The following is a 15,727-nucleotide window of genomic DNA, read 5'->3' on the forward strand; positions in this document are numbered from 1 at the left end:
CGAAAGGAAGGTCAAGCTAATCAGGAAGAATCTAGAAGCTGCTCAGGCCAGGCAGAAGAGCTATCATGATAAAAGAAGGAAACCTCTCCAGTTCGCGGTGGGAAGTTTTGTATACCTCAAGGTATCACCCACCAAGGGAGTGTAGAGGTTTGGGATAAAAGGCAAGCTAGCCCCTCGTTACATTGGACCTTATGAGATCATAGAAGCATGTGGACCCGTGGCATACAAGCTGAAGTTACCTTCAAAGATGTCTGCCATTCACAGTGTATTCCATGTATCTCAGCTGAAGAAGTGTGTTCGATTGCCGACTGAGATCATAGCAGAGCCAGAATTGGAGATAGCCAGATCTCTCGTACCAAGAGTACCCCTCCAAGATTCTGGATTGCAAGGAAAGATCAACTCGGGCTAAATCGATCAAGATGTTCAAGGTCCAGTGGAGTAATCACTCAGAGGAGGAAGCTACTTGGGAAACCGAGGAATTCTTAAGATCCAACTTCCTCGATTGCCTACCTAAGGAAGCTGGTACGTAATCACCCCCAACCCCTCCTCCTGCCTTTCGAATCTAATTCCCAAAAATATGATCTTAATTCAGAATGAAGTAACTATAAAGTAAATCTTAAAAGGACTTCCTTCTGAAGTTGCAAAGAGAATGACATTCGAAGAGCAGTTTATCCTAATAATAACAATCATCACCCTTTTTCTTATCAGTCTCACCCTTCGCTTCACCCTGGGAGGACTCTGGCCCGAATCTCGGGACGAGATTCCTTTAAGGGGGGAAGGCTGTGACACCCCAGTGTCACCTAGGGTTTCTCTCAAATGCCAAACCTAAGAGCCATTATTTTATGTGAACCAAAGTAAGCATGAGCATCAAAATAGCTTAAGTAAGAAAGAATTCACCAAATGTATATACTTAAAAGTGTCATGATCAAAACAATTGAGACTTTTGAAAGATAAGAATGTGCAACCCTAATTCAAACCCTAAGTAAGCCCCATGAACAAAAATTCAAGAAAATATGAAAAAGGGGATGAAAAGTTTAAAATTTTGAGTTGAGACAATTATATAAGTTAAAGTATATTTATTAAGCAACAAGAAAGATTGAGAAGGCTTAGTCAAAATAACTCAAATAAATTCCCAAATCAGCCCTTAATCAATGAATCCTTAGGGAATTCAGATTTCTGAATTCCTGAATTTTCAGACCTCTTCCCAAAGATCATCTGTGTTCTCTGTTTTTCAAAACTCAAAGCCAGAAGATCCAAATATCAAAGTCGTGCCAAATTACCTTGAACACATTCTGGGAAAGTTTGAACTCAAACCAAATCCATTTGGCACGGTTTTGGCGCAGCTTAACCTCGGGACCAGGCATTCTGACACTGGCACCTTGGTGACGCTACAACTCCCTGTCCCTAGCCTAAAACCACACGTCGTCCATACACAAAAGACAAAGCTTGGTCTGGTGAACAAATCCCTTGCAGTGATCTTGCCCAAATTCGCGAAGATTTGCTCCCAATCGGCGCTTGAACAGGGGCAGAGGCAACGGGAACACGTGTTCGACCACGGCTGACACCCCTGGTTCACGCCCGTTCGCGCACCGCGCCTCCCAGTGCACGCCCGCGCGCACTCACCGGTCCACGACCGCCTGTGCACCGCGTCGTGCCAATAAAGCCCTCCCAGGCGCGCCCCACTTCGCCCCGCACTCATCCTCACCGGCCAGCCACTTTCCTTTAGCTCCGGCGAGCTCATTTCCGCCCGCCATTGCCGCCAGAGCTTCGGCCACCGTGGCCAGCCCCCTCCAGCCATCCTCTGGGCAGGCCAGTGCTTCGGCTAGCTCCGCCAGTAGCCCGTGAAGCTCGCCAAGCCCTCGGACCCGACCGGACTTCACCGGAGGCCCGAGATCGACCTCACCGGACTTCGGTCTTCCGCCGCCGCGCGTGGACCGAGCTATCCAGTGAGTCTCCGCCCAATTCCTTTCACTCATAACTTCTCTGGCATCCCGTGGACCTCCCTGACCCATTTGATTGAACTACCTCGCCGTGACCAGGCCGGTCTCCTCGCCGCCGACGAGCATCCCCGCCTGCGCGCGTGGACCGACCGACTCCGGCCATCTCCGACGGCGTTCCGCACACCGTTGTGATCCCCGCGACCTCCCCTTCATCCTCGACCACTTCACCGGAACAGTCTCGCCGCTGGTAAGCCCCTCCGCCCTTTTCTTCGCCGCGGCTAATGTTTAAGGTAGAAGAAGGACCTCGGGTTAGGATTTGTAGAACCCGAGGGGTTTTCTGTAATGCCAGTGACTCATGTGAATAGTAACCTAAGGACTGATTCGCGAAGAGAACTTAGAAAATCGCCAGGGACCCCAGTGCAAAGTGGATTTCCATTTAATCAATTCTGTTATTCTTTTTAAAATGACCAGAGAACTTAGAAAATCCATAACTTGATGAAATATTAATCAAAAGTTGTCAAACCAATTTTGCTAGCTCTGGAATATTATGACCTATCATTTAAAAATAGTGAACCCCATGCTTTCTGTTCTAAATTTTAGAGTTTAAAATTAAAAACAGAAACCTACTAAACCTTGTTTAAATAAGAAAAATTAGTTTTTCTTTTGTGCTGAGCTTAAGAAAATTTGTAGATGTTTAAACCTTATTTAGACACTGTTTAAAAATAGTAGGAACCCCAGCATTGAAAAATATGATGTAGTTATCCATTTAAAGCTATTTTGTCCAAAACTTAGAAAAAATCAGAAAGGCATTAGGAATTAATGAACAGTGATTAATAATATTTTTCCTAGTTTACTTATGCACCAGAGAACCTAGGAAAAATACAGAGACCATTAATTTGAACCAGTTTTAAATTAAGATGATTTGTTTAGCCTTATATGGACTGAAAATCAATTATTAGAATTACAAAACTATAACCTAAATGATTAATAAAAATCCAGTGAACTTACAACCACCAGAGCCCCACTACAAAAATACAGAACACCCCAGCCCAACTTTTTAAGTAGGGAAAATAAATACAGAGTGATAATAAGGCATTTTTCCAATAAATCATAAACAACCCCTTTTAATGTGATAGTGGGCAACCAAAAATTTGCTAAGTCCATGATGAGACAAACCACCAGAGAAAAATGCAAACCCATGAAAAAGAAGTAAACCCATACCTTTTGCTAGTAAATTATGAGAAAGGCCATTTAATTCAAATAATGCAAACCACCCCTTCCCTTAAGCAAAAAGAGGCCAAACTTCAGAATGATTGCTCTTGCACAAAATACTAACTATGAAAAATAAGAACTCTGTTGTTTGATAATTTTCAAATATAGTGGTAGTAGAAAGCACCCATTTGGTTAGAAACTTGAGAAAACCATAGAAAAATAATTAAAAGGTAGTAATGGTTAGAAATTTGTATCAAGTCATGTTGTAACACCTAAACGCCAGCAAAAATAAGTTTTAGAGAATTACCTACTGTTAAATAATAGTTGTAGTTCAAAGCACCCCTTCTGCCCTAAAGTTTAATAATTTTGTCCAGAGAAAACTATTCACCTTCTGATCCCCAAATTTTAAGACAGAGCACCACCCACCAGTAACAAGCCACTGTAATTTTTGAGGAATTTTTGGAATTTTATAAAAGCAACTTGTAGTTCAAACCCACTCCAAAACCCTTAAGAGAATAAAAGAAAAGGAAAGAAGGAATAAACCTCATCCCAGTAAACCTAACTTGAGAACTTATCAATTCTCCCTAAGACTTAAAAGGAATTCAGTGGAACCCCAAAAATAAACCTACCACTTACCTTAGCTAAGTCTAACTCAACTTACCAAGTATACCACTAAAAGGGTTTTACATAAGTGAAGTTAACTTGTTTGAACTCAAAAAGATCATACACCTTTAAAAGTTGTAATTTCTAAAAGCGCATATCATATCATGCATATATCTTACGCATTGCATTCATTAGATTGTAATCTTGCCGACGGAGAGTACGTGCTCATCCCCGAGCAAGGACCTATCCAAGAGGAGGACCAGCAGCAGGCTTCAGAGGCTGCTATTGAGGATCTCCCCGCAGCCCCAGCAATTGAAGGCAAGCCCCGGTTTTATGCATAACCGTATTATTATATGCTACTTTACTACACTTAATGCTTGTAGGATTGCAATGTGCACTTAAGTGTAGGAGTTGCTTGAAACCTCTAGTTGCATGAACTTATGATTCCTTTGAGATGGATACTAGTATGCTAGGTCGAGTAGCTGCTTGCTAATCAGGATCTCGGTAGAAGTCGAGTGATTTTTCTAGCACTCGCGCGAGGTCAGGAATTGATTGTATTCATCTTGATAACGGGATATATGTTTGGTCTATGGACTTGGATCCAGGGAGGATGCCTTGTCCATGAGACAGGAAAAATGAATTAAGGATTAATGTGTGGATACCTGAGTCAAGCTTTTGAACGTACTAAGCACATGCCGTGAAAAATGGTAACCGGTAAACCTAGTACCTGAGTGAAGCCGGGCGCGGACTTTATCCCTCATGCGACCTGAGACTGGGTCTCCCATGCTAGCTATGGTGGGTACAAGTGCGGTCACTGCACGGCGGCAGCCGGGGTCAGTGGAGCATTGTATGCCAAGGCGGTGAGGCCTGGACGCGAACGGGGAATCGATGGGGACGGTTGTCATGTGTGGGGTCGGAGTACCCTGACATGCCGTGTGTTTAGGTTTACCTTGCAAGGTTTAAAACTCGATTCGAATCGTCTGCTTCTCGCAGCTAATGAGACTGCTTGATTCCTTGTACTGCATCGAGTAAGAAGTGAAATGTGGACTATATGAGATAATTTGTTGATTGAACTAATTGATTGTTACCATGTATGCTTAGAAGGAGCAAACCTAGCTAAGTTAATGATGATAGAATTTGAAAAGCTAAAATTTGCTTTTAGAAACAGCTAGTGCTTTTGGCAAACCAAACCCCTCAGCCAAACAGCTGCATAGTCTAGAGGTAGAGGAGTAGACTCCTCACACCGGTTAAGTCTAGCTGAGTATTAGTATACTCAGCCTTGCTTGTGGCACAATTTTTGCAGGTACCATGCAGGAATTGGTTGATGGTGTGACTTGGCCTACCACCCTGCCACCGGGTTGGACGGTCGAGTGGGACGTGGCTCCGGCAGGAGAGGAGCATGAGGAGTAGTGGGCTAGGCCTTGCCCATTCCCTCATTACCGACGACATCGATTATCCGCTGCACTTTATTTTGTGAACTCTTATTCGCTACTCAAAAACTCCGATCTATGTAATAATTCAGTACTTAATTTGAGGTTTCCTGTTTTATTGTATTTCTTCTGTGACTCACCTTCGAGTGAGATTGTGGAATTTGATCCTGGTTAAGTGGCTCTATCAGACTAGATCTGAGGGACTGACGGGTTATTCCGATTTAAGTGTGTTACGGCCCCTGAGGCGTGACTTAGGCACTTAAGCTGGAATAATTCGGGTGGTTCCGCCACAATAAACCTTAAACACACACTAATGCCAGGAGTTAGCGATAGAATTAAATTCAAGTCCGAAAGATTGTTTCTCTTGCTAAGAGTTGCTCAAAGGATGCAGATGACGTATGGGAGCAAACTCAAATAAATACTAGCAAGGAAACGTTAGAGAGAGGAAAGAGGGCATACAAATCAAGTGAGAATCAAAGCGAGTAGACACGGTGATTTGTTTTACCGAGGTTCGGTTCCAAAGAACCTAGTCCCCATTGAGGAGGCCACAAAGGCCAGGTCTATTCCAACCCTTTCCCTCTCTCAAACAGTCACTTAGACCGAGTGAGCCTTTTCCTTAATCTCATGGGTCACTAAGACCTCGCAAGGACCACCACACACTTAGGTGTCTCTTGCTTCGCTTACAAGTCTCTTGAGAATAAGAAGGGAAAAAGAAAAGGCCAATCCAAGCAACAAGAGCAACAAAAGAACACAAAACACCCTCTCTCAAGTCTTTAATGGAATTGAGTTGATTTGGAGGCTTGGAGAGGATTGATTGCTTTGATTGTGTCTTGGAGTGTTGCACTTTGCTCTTGCAATAAATGAGAAACTCAGAATGCTTGGATGGCTTTGAATGAGATGGTTGGGGGGTTTATAGCCCCCAACCACTTCCTAGCCGTTGGTGAAGTCTGCTGGCGATGGGCGCATCGGACAGTCCAGTGACCTCTGACTTCTGCGGCGGCACTGTTCACTACTGTAGCTCTGCACAGTCGTCCATTGGCGCGTAGGGAGCTATTGCTCGGCTAGCTCACCGGACAGTCCGATGCACACCGGACAGTCCGGTGAATTAAAGTGGAGCGCGCCCAGCAGAAACCCGAGAGTGGCCTGTTTGGAAGTGTACGGGCCATGTGCACTCCGGATAGTGTCCGGTGCACCCCAAATCAGCACACTCAATGTCTTGCTCCAATTTTTGATTGAGTCCCTAACTGAATTTCTTTCTTGGTTTGTGTTGAACCTTATGCACTTAAGATAAATGACATCTAGACAAACTAGTCAGTCCACGTGGTTTGTGATGGACGTCAACCACCAAAATCGATTATAGGAAATGGTTAAGCCCATTTTCCTTTCAAGAAGTGTACTTAGGAGCATCTCATGTATGTACCTTCTTCTCCTTAGCCATGAGGCAAGTATGTCGCTCATTGGGGAAGAGGGAGGACTTGTCGAAGGCGGAGGGAGCAAGTCGCTCATTGTCAGAGTCAGATGAAGAGCAGTCCGAGTCCCACTCCTTACCAATGTGAGCCTCGCCCTTTGCCTTCCTGTAGTTCTTTTTCTTCTCCTTCTTCCATATTTATTCTTGTCCCTAGTAATTTTCATTATCAAGACATTGTGCAATAAAATAACCAGATTTACACATTTGAAGCAAGACCGCTTTCCCCTTGATTTGCTCTTGTTGGGGTACTCTTTGTGTCCCTTCAATGCAGTCTAGACGCACTTGATTACAAGCGCCATTTCTTCCTCGTTGATCCCGATAGCCTCCACTTGTGCCACCTTGTTAGGTAGCGCCTCCTTGTTGTTTGTTGCCATGAGTGCAACAGGCTGCGGCTCATAGAGAGGAAGCGGTCCGTTGGCAATATCATCAACGTACCTTGCCTCCTTCACCATCATGCACCCGCTTATGAATTTTCCGAGGATTTCCTCGGGCATCATCTTGGTGTACCTAGGATTCTCACGAATAAGGTTTACAATATGAGGATCAATAATGGTAAACGACCTTAGCATGAGTCAAACGACATCATGATCCATCCATCTTGTACTTCCGTAGCTTCGGATCTTGTTCACCAGGTGAAAGGGAAATGTGCCCTTGGGCCATTTCCAAGTGTTTTGGTGATTAAGTGCCTAACACATCACTTTGATCTAACATACAATTGTGAGTATGAGCTTAGAGTCAAAGAAGAAGCAAATTGAAAATTGTAAGGATAAATTGCAAACTCTACAATCTTGGAAAAACAAAGGTATGATTCTAGCACTTAGTAAATTGTTTTTGGTACTAACTATGTTCTACTAAGTGCTAGGGAATTTCTCAAAATGAGATAAATTTAATTGGAGAGCATGCGGTGCACCGGACAGTGTTCAGTGCCAGGCTGGTGCACCCGGTGAACAGGGCGCTCTCAGGAAAAAGTCAGGGCATCGCAGCTATAATTCACCGGACTGTCCAGATATAGCTAGCCATGCACCTGGCCAACGGTCGGCAGCGGGATCAGCGGGTGCCACTTTGCCTGGCCAACGGTCACCAGGCGCCACCAGACTGTCCGGTGTGCCGTGGGACCATAGGATGGAAACGATCGGCTTCGCCAAATAAGGAAGGGAATCACGCACTGTTCACTGTCTGATGGTGCACCGGACTATCCGGTGCGCCCACAGGCCAAAAGGCAATTAGGGCCTTCCTAATGATGGAGCAACGACTCCTTTAGCCCTTGGTGTTGCCATCAGGACACCAAGCATCCTTTGAACATCCTACGACACCGAGACACTATAACCACGCTAGAGCTTTGATAGTTTGAGATTCGAGCAAGTGTTTGAGCTGTAATTCTGCTTTGTTTTCTCTTGTGCTCCTCTCTCAACTTGTGTGCGTGTGTTGCTTTGAGTTTGTCTCTTGTGTGTGTGTTTCTACTCCACCTTAGTCTTGTGATTTATTTGAGATCAATTGTGTAAGGGTGAGAGACTCCAAATTGTGGAGATTCCTCACAACAGGAAAAAGTTGAGATAAGAAAGAGAACCGTGGTACTCAAGTTGATCAGTGGATCACTTGAGAGGGGTTGAGTGCAACCCTCGTCCATTGGGACACCACAACATGGATTAGGCAAGCATTTAACAATGACCGAACCATGAGATAAAATTGTCGTGTCACTTGTCTCTTTACTTTATAGTGATTCTACTCTTTCCAGTAGTTCACTTCACTTCAAATTGCTCTAAGTTTAATACTCACCTTGTGAGAGCAATTAAGTGAAGAAGTTCTCTCCTCTCATCCTCTTCATTTGGACTTGGCTTTTCATTACACTAATCTAATATTAGTCCAAGTTTGTTTTGTTGAGCTATTTTTACAAGATCACCTATTCACCCCCCTCTAGGTGCTCTCAATTGGTATCAGAGGCGTTCTTTTCATCAAGGGACTAACCGCTCGAAGTGATGGATCCTAAGGGCAAGGGGATCGTGATCAATGATAAGGAGAAGGAGTTCCTTAACGTCGATGAGCCAAAAGGTGACAAGAAAAAATAGTTAATCAAAATTACTCATTTGATTACTCTCGCATTCCGTACAATTCAAATGCACGTTTATTGTCTATTCCACTTGGAAAACCCTCTCACTTTGATGGAGAAGACTATTCTTTTTGGAGTCATAAAATATGTAGTCATTTATTTTATTTCCATCCTAGTATTTGGGAAATATGGAAAATGGAATGCAATTTTATAGTAGCGATAATCCCTATTGGCGGACTTCCTCTTCCGAAGGTCCTTAAAAACACAACTAACTATTTGCTTCTAGCATATTACTGAATACTATAGGAGCTTCGTAACCAAAGAGCATCGGCATAACCATCAGAGTTGCAGGCTCCCCCATCGCCACCTTCGTACAAACAGCCACAACTTCTCATGTATGATGATAATTCTGACATGAAGCAGATCCTCATGAGTTAGGATGCAACCATATCATCATATGGTGGCAATACTGCTGTCATCGCGAAATCCTTCGTCATGGTAGTCAGGAGCGTGGCTCAAACATGGTATTCTTCTCTTCGACCGGTAACAATCACATCGTGGTAGAAGCTGAAGGATTTGCTAGTCACCAGCTTCCAGGGCTTTCAGATGAAGCCAGTGACTGCTCAAGCTCTATTCCAGTACATGCAGGACCATTAAGAGTATTTATAGGCGTATGTCCCAAGGTTTCTACGTCTCAGAGCTCAGGCGCCAACAGTTCCAAATGAGATTGTCATTGAAGCAATGATCAAAGGACTTTGTCCAGGACCAACAGCGTAGTATTTTGCTAGGAAGGCCCCACAAACTCTGGAGAAGTTTCTACAGAAGATGGATGAGTACATCTGAGCCGACAACGATTTCCATCAAAGAAGGAAAGAAGTCTACAGATACTCTGAGATGACCAGGGGCTTCGGAGGAAGGCTCCACCCAAGGCATGTCAGGACAATCCACAATCCTAGCTCAAGCGAAGACAGGGGAAATCATACTCAAGGGCATCAACACAGCTCCCAATCATTAGGGACACAGCAAAGCTCCTTCAGGCCACCAGACCCAAGAGGCAGAGGAGGATGAAGCTTCGGAGGAAGATTCAGCTCGCAACCAAGAAGGTTGTTTTGCTTGTTCTATGGAGAAAATAAGGGACATACAACTAGGACATGCCAAGTCATGATACAGAAGCAAAAAGAAATAGCTGAGGCCGAAGCATGGCAGAATCAGCCGAAGCAAGTCCTACATATTGCTTTGTGTTATTCCACGTACATTCCTGAGTATGTGGGCAATCAACAACCATTTTCACAACCCACAGTATCAGTACATTCGGCAAGCCACTCCCTAGCTGCATGGGCCCTGCCACCACCACCAGTCATGGCTCAAACTTCGTCTCATAATCAACAGCCAGAAGGGCACCGCCAAATTCAGCAACAACATGACGCACATGAAGAGTTCGAAGCTCGGATAGTCAACAACACTGTACCAGAATCAAGAACATTTACTGAAGAAACAGAGGGGCTCAATCAAAAAACTTTCATACACACTCAATATAATTTTCATTTCTCTTGGTTTTATGTTCCTACCTCAAAGACAATATGAGAAGGTACAACCTTCGGCCTGTTGTAATAAATCTGGAGTTACACCATCGAGTGTAACAAAAAGAGTGAAAAAGCTCCAATGTCATTCCTACGGGGATGCAGAGCTCAAATACCGCCTAAGTAAAAGGTGAAGAAGCTCCAAAGTCGTTCCTAAGGGGATGTAGAGCTTAGCTCCAAAGTTGTTCCTACGGGGATGCAAAGCTCAAATACCACCTAAGTTAAAGGTGAATAAGCTCCACAGTCGTTCCTAAGGGGATGCAGAGCTTAGCTCCAAAGTCGTTCCTATGGGGATGCAGAGCTAAATTACCACCTAAGTAAAAAGGTGAAGAGACTTAAAAGTCGTTCCTAAGGGAATGCAGAGTCTTAGTTTATGAAGCGTTTGTTCATTAACATTTGTTGCATCATATCATCGCATCATACTGCATAGCATTGCATTATTCATCATCTCGCATCATTCGAAACAGTGGAAAAAAGGGAAATTGCTCCTTCAGCCATGATAGCTAATTCATGAGGTCTATCTTCGGCAAAGAATTATGAAAGGATACTTCAACAATACAAGACCTACAGCAAAACCTTCGGCAATGGTATTTCTTATGCAAGATCTACGGTAAGACCTTTGAGTCTAATAATGCCGCTTCGGCCGAAAAGGGGATTTTTCTTTATGAAGTGTGAAAAGAAGGGAAGGTGTTTTTTGCCTTTGGCTCAAAAACGGTACGTACGAAGATTTCACGCTCCACAAAGAAATATATTACATCATAAAATATATATAGTTGACAATTGTTTTTGACATAAGAGAACAACACACAAAAATTCTACAAGTGTTTTAATATACAAGGTCTAATCATCCTCCTTCAAGATTTTGTCAGCAGCTTCATTCAGGAGCCTATTCACAGCCTCGTCAACCACTTCATTTGCTATCTTGATCACATCAAGAGCGCCCTTCAGGGCTGAATCGGCCTCAGGGTCGATGGCTTCGGAGGAGGAGAAAGTTCGGCTGCACCAAAGTATAAGTTTTTGTTAATTATGAAGCTAAAAGAATTTACGAAGCTAAATCATGACAAACATACCTATAAACCTTTCACATTCTGTAGCTTCTTCAGCTTTCCTCGTTTCTTCTAAAGCAGTATTGGAATCTTTTTCATTTTGTCTAATAGCCTCGTCTACTATTTCTCGGCCAGCATTCAACCAAACTTCAGAATAAAATTTTCCGCTAAGGGCAATAACTTCGGCTGAAGGATCCTTGACGTCACTCGCTGAGACTGAGAATTCTGGCTGAATTACAGCCTTTGCATGCTCGCAGCTAGCTTTTCAAGCAGTGAGATGGCTCCTCGAGCGCCGATGCATGCACAAAAATCTCCTTTATCGCTAAGGATTTCATCAAAAGCTTCGGCTTCGCCTTCAATTCATCTGATAACTCTGTTAGGATCACCACGAATAAAGTCTTGTTCAGTAGAGAATGCGCTAACCTTAGCAAAAGTACTCTTCAACTTGTTGCAACATTGCATAGCAACGTTGTAGCATTCCTCCTTCGCCTGAAGAAGCTCCTCAACATTCTTCTGAACTCTCAACCGTTCGGTATCAGATATCTCACATTTTGTTTGTTCAACGTTGAAGTTTTCAGTGATTCCATCAAGCTTCTTTTCCAGTCCTTCTACTTCGGATCTGTATTGTAACACCCCAGGTGTTTGCCTTAAGTTATAACATGTATGGACCTAAGCATGAAATGTTAGTGTAAATAATATCCAGTGTGCTTTTGTCTCTCAAGATTAAAAAATAATACTAATTCACCAAGATCCGACTTTAGTAATCTCTTGGCATGCAAGCTCTGTGGCGGTTGGATCGTTTGAGTGGGCGAACGTGAATTTGGACAACGTTTGAATTTTATAAATTCAGACTGTGAGTGTAACTGTGAAATCATGCGCGAGGGATAATGGAGTTTGGTCCCCAGCAGGTTGTGTCGGGCAGAGCAGTAAAGTATTCGGGTCGTTAACGGATGAAGTTTGTCTGATTTCGATCGACTCAAACATGACCTATAATATCAAACTCGATGCTGTTTGATTTGGTCTGTTTGCTTTTGGCCCTGATCCGATTATTTGGTTAGCAAATGAATTTATCGTAACTCAGTCTTGCGATTCTTGTCCCGGACAAATTAAGCAGAACTCGGCAACTAAAGTTTTTGGTGCAAAATAATTCTGTCTTCGCCCGTCAGCTGGGAAATCATATCCGAGGATCTATAATTGAGGTTTATTCGTCCAGTAAATTATCTGCTCTAAATTAAATCAAGTGCAGTCTGTACTAGTTTGACTGGTATCTTCTGTTTCATCCGGTTTACATCTCGCACAGACGTAATCTGAAAACTAAATTATCTGTGTAGTCTTTTGTAAAAAAAATTAGAGAAGGAAAAATCTTTTTCCCCAAGTTGTTGGCCGATGGCCTTATTTTCTAGCAGCTTCTTATCCTCTCCACCTCTCTTTTCTGTTCTTACCTACGCGCGCATGACATTCACAATCGTGTGTGTGCATTCGTTTAAACGGCTCCATGCGTTGATTCTCTAAAAAAAGATCTCGTTTTCCTTATCTCCTCTGCTGATTTTCCCTCCCAGTTCTTATCTCGTCATTATCTCTCCTTCCCTTCAGATTTTTTTGGCCGTCGCCCCCTTCTGGTATTTGGCACCATCGAGCAGGTCTCTGGTGTCTTCTCCATAGCGTTCGTCTCTCTCACGCGCCCTCTCCTTGCTAGCGCGCAGCCGCGCCCCTCTACACGGCCATGGCCACCACGCCGAGCCATTCCGCGCGCCATGCCATCCGGATCTCCCGCTCCCGCTCTGGCTCATCTGCGCCACCGCCACATCGCTTCTCTCTCCGGAGCTCGCCATGGATGTTGGCCACCGCTGCGTGCTCGCCCCGGCCTTCATCCTCAAAGTCATCGACCCCGCCTGGAGCCCTGGACTCGCCAAGCCACGACCTCGTCGTGGCCCCCTGCTGCAGCTCACCTCCATGGCCGCCGGAGTTTTCTTGTCGTTGCATCCTCGGTCGCCCCCACCTCTGCTCCTCTGGCGCTCGGCTCCTGGTGCGGATCTCCTGGCCGGCACACGACTTCCAGCTCGTCAAGCTCGTCCCCATGGCACCCCTCTCGGATCTCGCCCTAGTCGCCCGCCATTCCCAGCGCCTCGGCCTCCTAGCTCGGACCGCGCGTCTCTGCTCCATCTCCCACGGCGCGCACCTCAAGCTCGCCCGGTAGTCGTGACCTCGTTGTGGAGCTTCCGTGCCGGCGCGCGCCCATCTCCCTGCGCTCGTCCATTGCCACCGTCACACCGATCCGTGCCCCTCTGCTTCGTTCGCTAGAGCTTGTACGTGCCCTGGACTCCATGGCGTTCTCGCCTCCATGCTAGCCCCAGCTGAGTCCTTTTTCCCATCGAGCTCGCCCTCAACTCTACAGCGCCGTCGAGCCCGTCGTCGCCATGGCTGCAGCTTTTCTCTTGTCGTCGTGAAGACTCCACCTGCGCCGTGCAGCAGCGCGCCCCTTGCCGAGCTTGTGGTCGTGGTCAATCCTGCCATTCCTGTTGTGCCTCGCTTTCTCCATGTTCGATCAAATGTCGAACCAGGAATCCACGACATCGTTCATCCTCGCTGTGGAACCCTCACGCCCGCCTCACCATGACGCGTGTCGTCGTCTTTGATCTCAGTAGCTCTTCCAATACGCACCTGGACGTGCTTCGCCTCCTCGTGGTCAGCACCATTTGGGCCATGAGGGCGGTAGATCTCGACACTGCTTCACATTTCTATTTTAGAGGTTGGTGTGGTGGATGGTTTTTGCCCTCTCGTCGTGTTCGTGATAATCATCGATCGTCGCAGGTTTGAGAGAAATTAGCGAAAGGTGTGGAGAAGGAAGCGAAGCTGCACAACACCCGTATGATGTTCGACGACAAGCCCGAGTCAGGATTTATCAGCATTCTTACGAGTATTGAGTCACGTTTGATGCTGGTGAGCTGATTTATAATTTTTGTAAGTTTATCTGATGATTGGATTAACTAGACTTATTAGTCGTAATAATTCTCCTGTTTAACAGTCGTGTCGTGTTTGTGTTAGATGTTTGCTAAAATACCTCAGCACCTCTGATAACGTAATCGTGTGAAATAATTGCGTATTATGGTACAACTTAGGTCTAAAATGCAGGATTTTTGAAGAATGTCTTAGAGAACGTATAAGTTAAGTGTGCATAAATTGGTTCGTCATTTGTGATGAATGGTCAATTTAGTAATGTAAAGGGTGGTGTACGTGTTTCTATCGTCTACCCGGTAAGCATTAGCGATGCTTATATATATCATGATTTCTGTATGATTGATTTGCGTTGATATCGTGTTTAGCTGATATGATGTGCATAATAGTTTAGAGTAGTAATTCTAAGTCACTTAAAATGCTACTATCTGTTATTTTAAGTTATAGGTATCCATGGTTGTTGCGTCTAAGTATTGTTAATCTTCGGTGTAGATTATCTGTCTAATGCTATTCCTCTATAAATTCATACATGTGCATTGTGCATCCCATGAGGTACGTTAATTGACACGTGATGTGAAAGACGAGCCGGGTCAACCCCAAGATGTTGTAAAGCACGACCTACTTCGAAAAGTGATGCTGATGGAGGAACCTGAAGATGGATAATCTGAACGAGTGCCAAGACAAAGGATGATCGTCAAGTGATCGACGTCTAACAAACACTAACCTAGTGTTATTCCAGGCAAGCCCCGGTGCATTATCCCTTTCCTTGTGTTTTAAAATCTTTATCACCTTGTTTGATGCATTAGGTGATAGGAGTTGTGTGCTAAACAATTGATGCATTTCCTTCCTTGGAAAATTGATTACCCTTCCTTGATACCCTTTTATGAAAAGGATTTTAATGATGCTTAGCCTTGCTCTAGAAAAACAAAATGTTTTGTTTTAAAACAAAAGTGAAGCTTCATATTGGTTGGGAATTTTTACAAAGAAAATACTTATGATGGTGAATCCATCAAAGGCCTTGATGGGTTCAACATCTGAAAAGATGTACCTCTGCCAGGTACCAAACTTTGGGTTTTAAATAATAAAGACGAGACCAGGCGGGTGACTTGCACGAGAAGGGAGTCTCAGTGTAGTGTCTCCGTCTGAGTCGCTTAAGGACCATTCGATGTAGGCCTAATGAGGTGAGACTTTGCAACTAGCCACATGCTCTGGTAAGCCTGAACCCGACAATTCCATATGTGAAAAGACAACCGCGCACTGGGTGTGGGAGATGGTGGGAGTAGCGTGTACCCTCCTGGCTAGAGGCTGGACGGAGGAGTACTGTGCTCCCGGGTAGCGCAGACCGGTTCACGTTGTGGAGGATCTGTGGGAACGGTTGACATATGCAAGGGTTATGTGCTACATATGTCGTGTGGTTAGGGATCCCGAGCTGGGTATAATCGGTTC

General features: G+C 44.6%; 1 pseudogene; it reads left to right on the forward strand.

Moving 5' to 3' along the window:
* The first annotated feature begins 12,778 nt into the window (after positions 1 to 12,778).
* Positions 12,779 to 14,992, forward strand: LOC103644869 (chromosome alignment-maintaining phosphoprotein 1-like; annotated as a pseudogene).
* Positions 14,993 to 15,727: the final 735 nt, after the last annotated feature.

The sequence above is a fragment of the Zea mays genome, chromosome 1, assembly GCF_902167145.1.
Source record: "Zea mays cultivar B73 chromosome 1, Zm-B73-REFERENCE-NAM-5.0, whole genome shotgun sequence".
In the NCBI taxonomy this organism is placed as follows: domain Eukaryota; kingdom Viridiplantae; phylum Streptophyta; class Magnoliopsida; order Poales; family Poaceae; genus Zea; species Zea mays.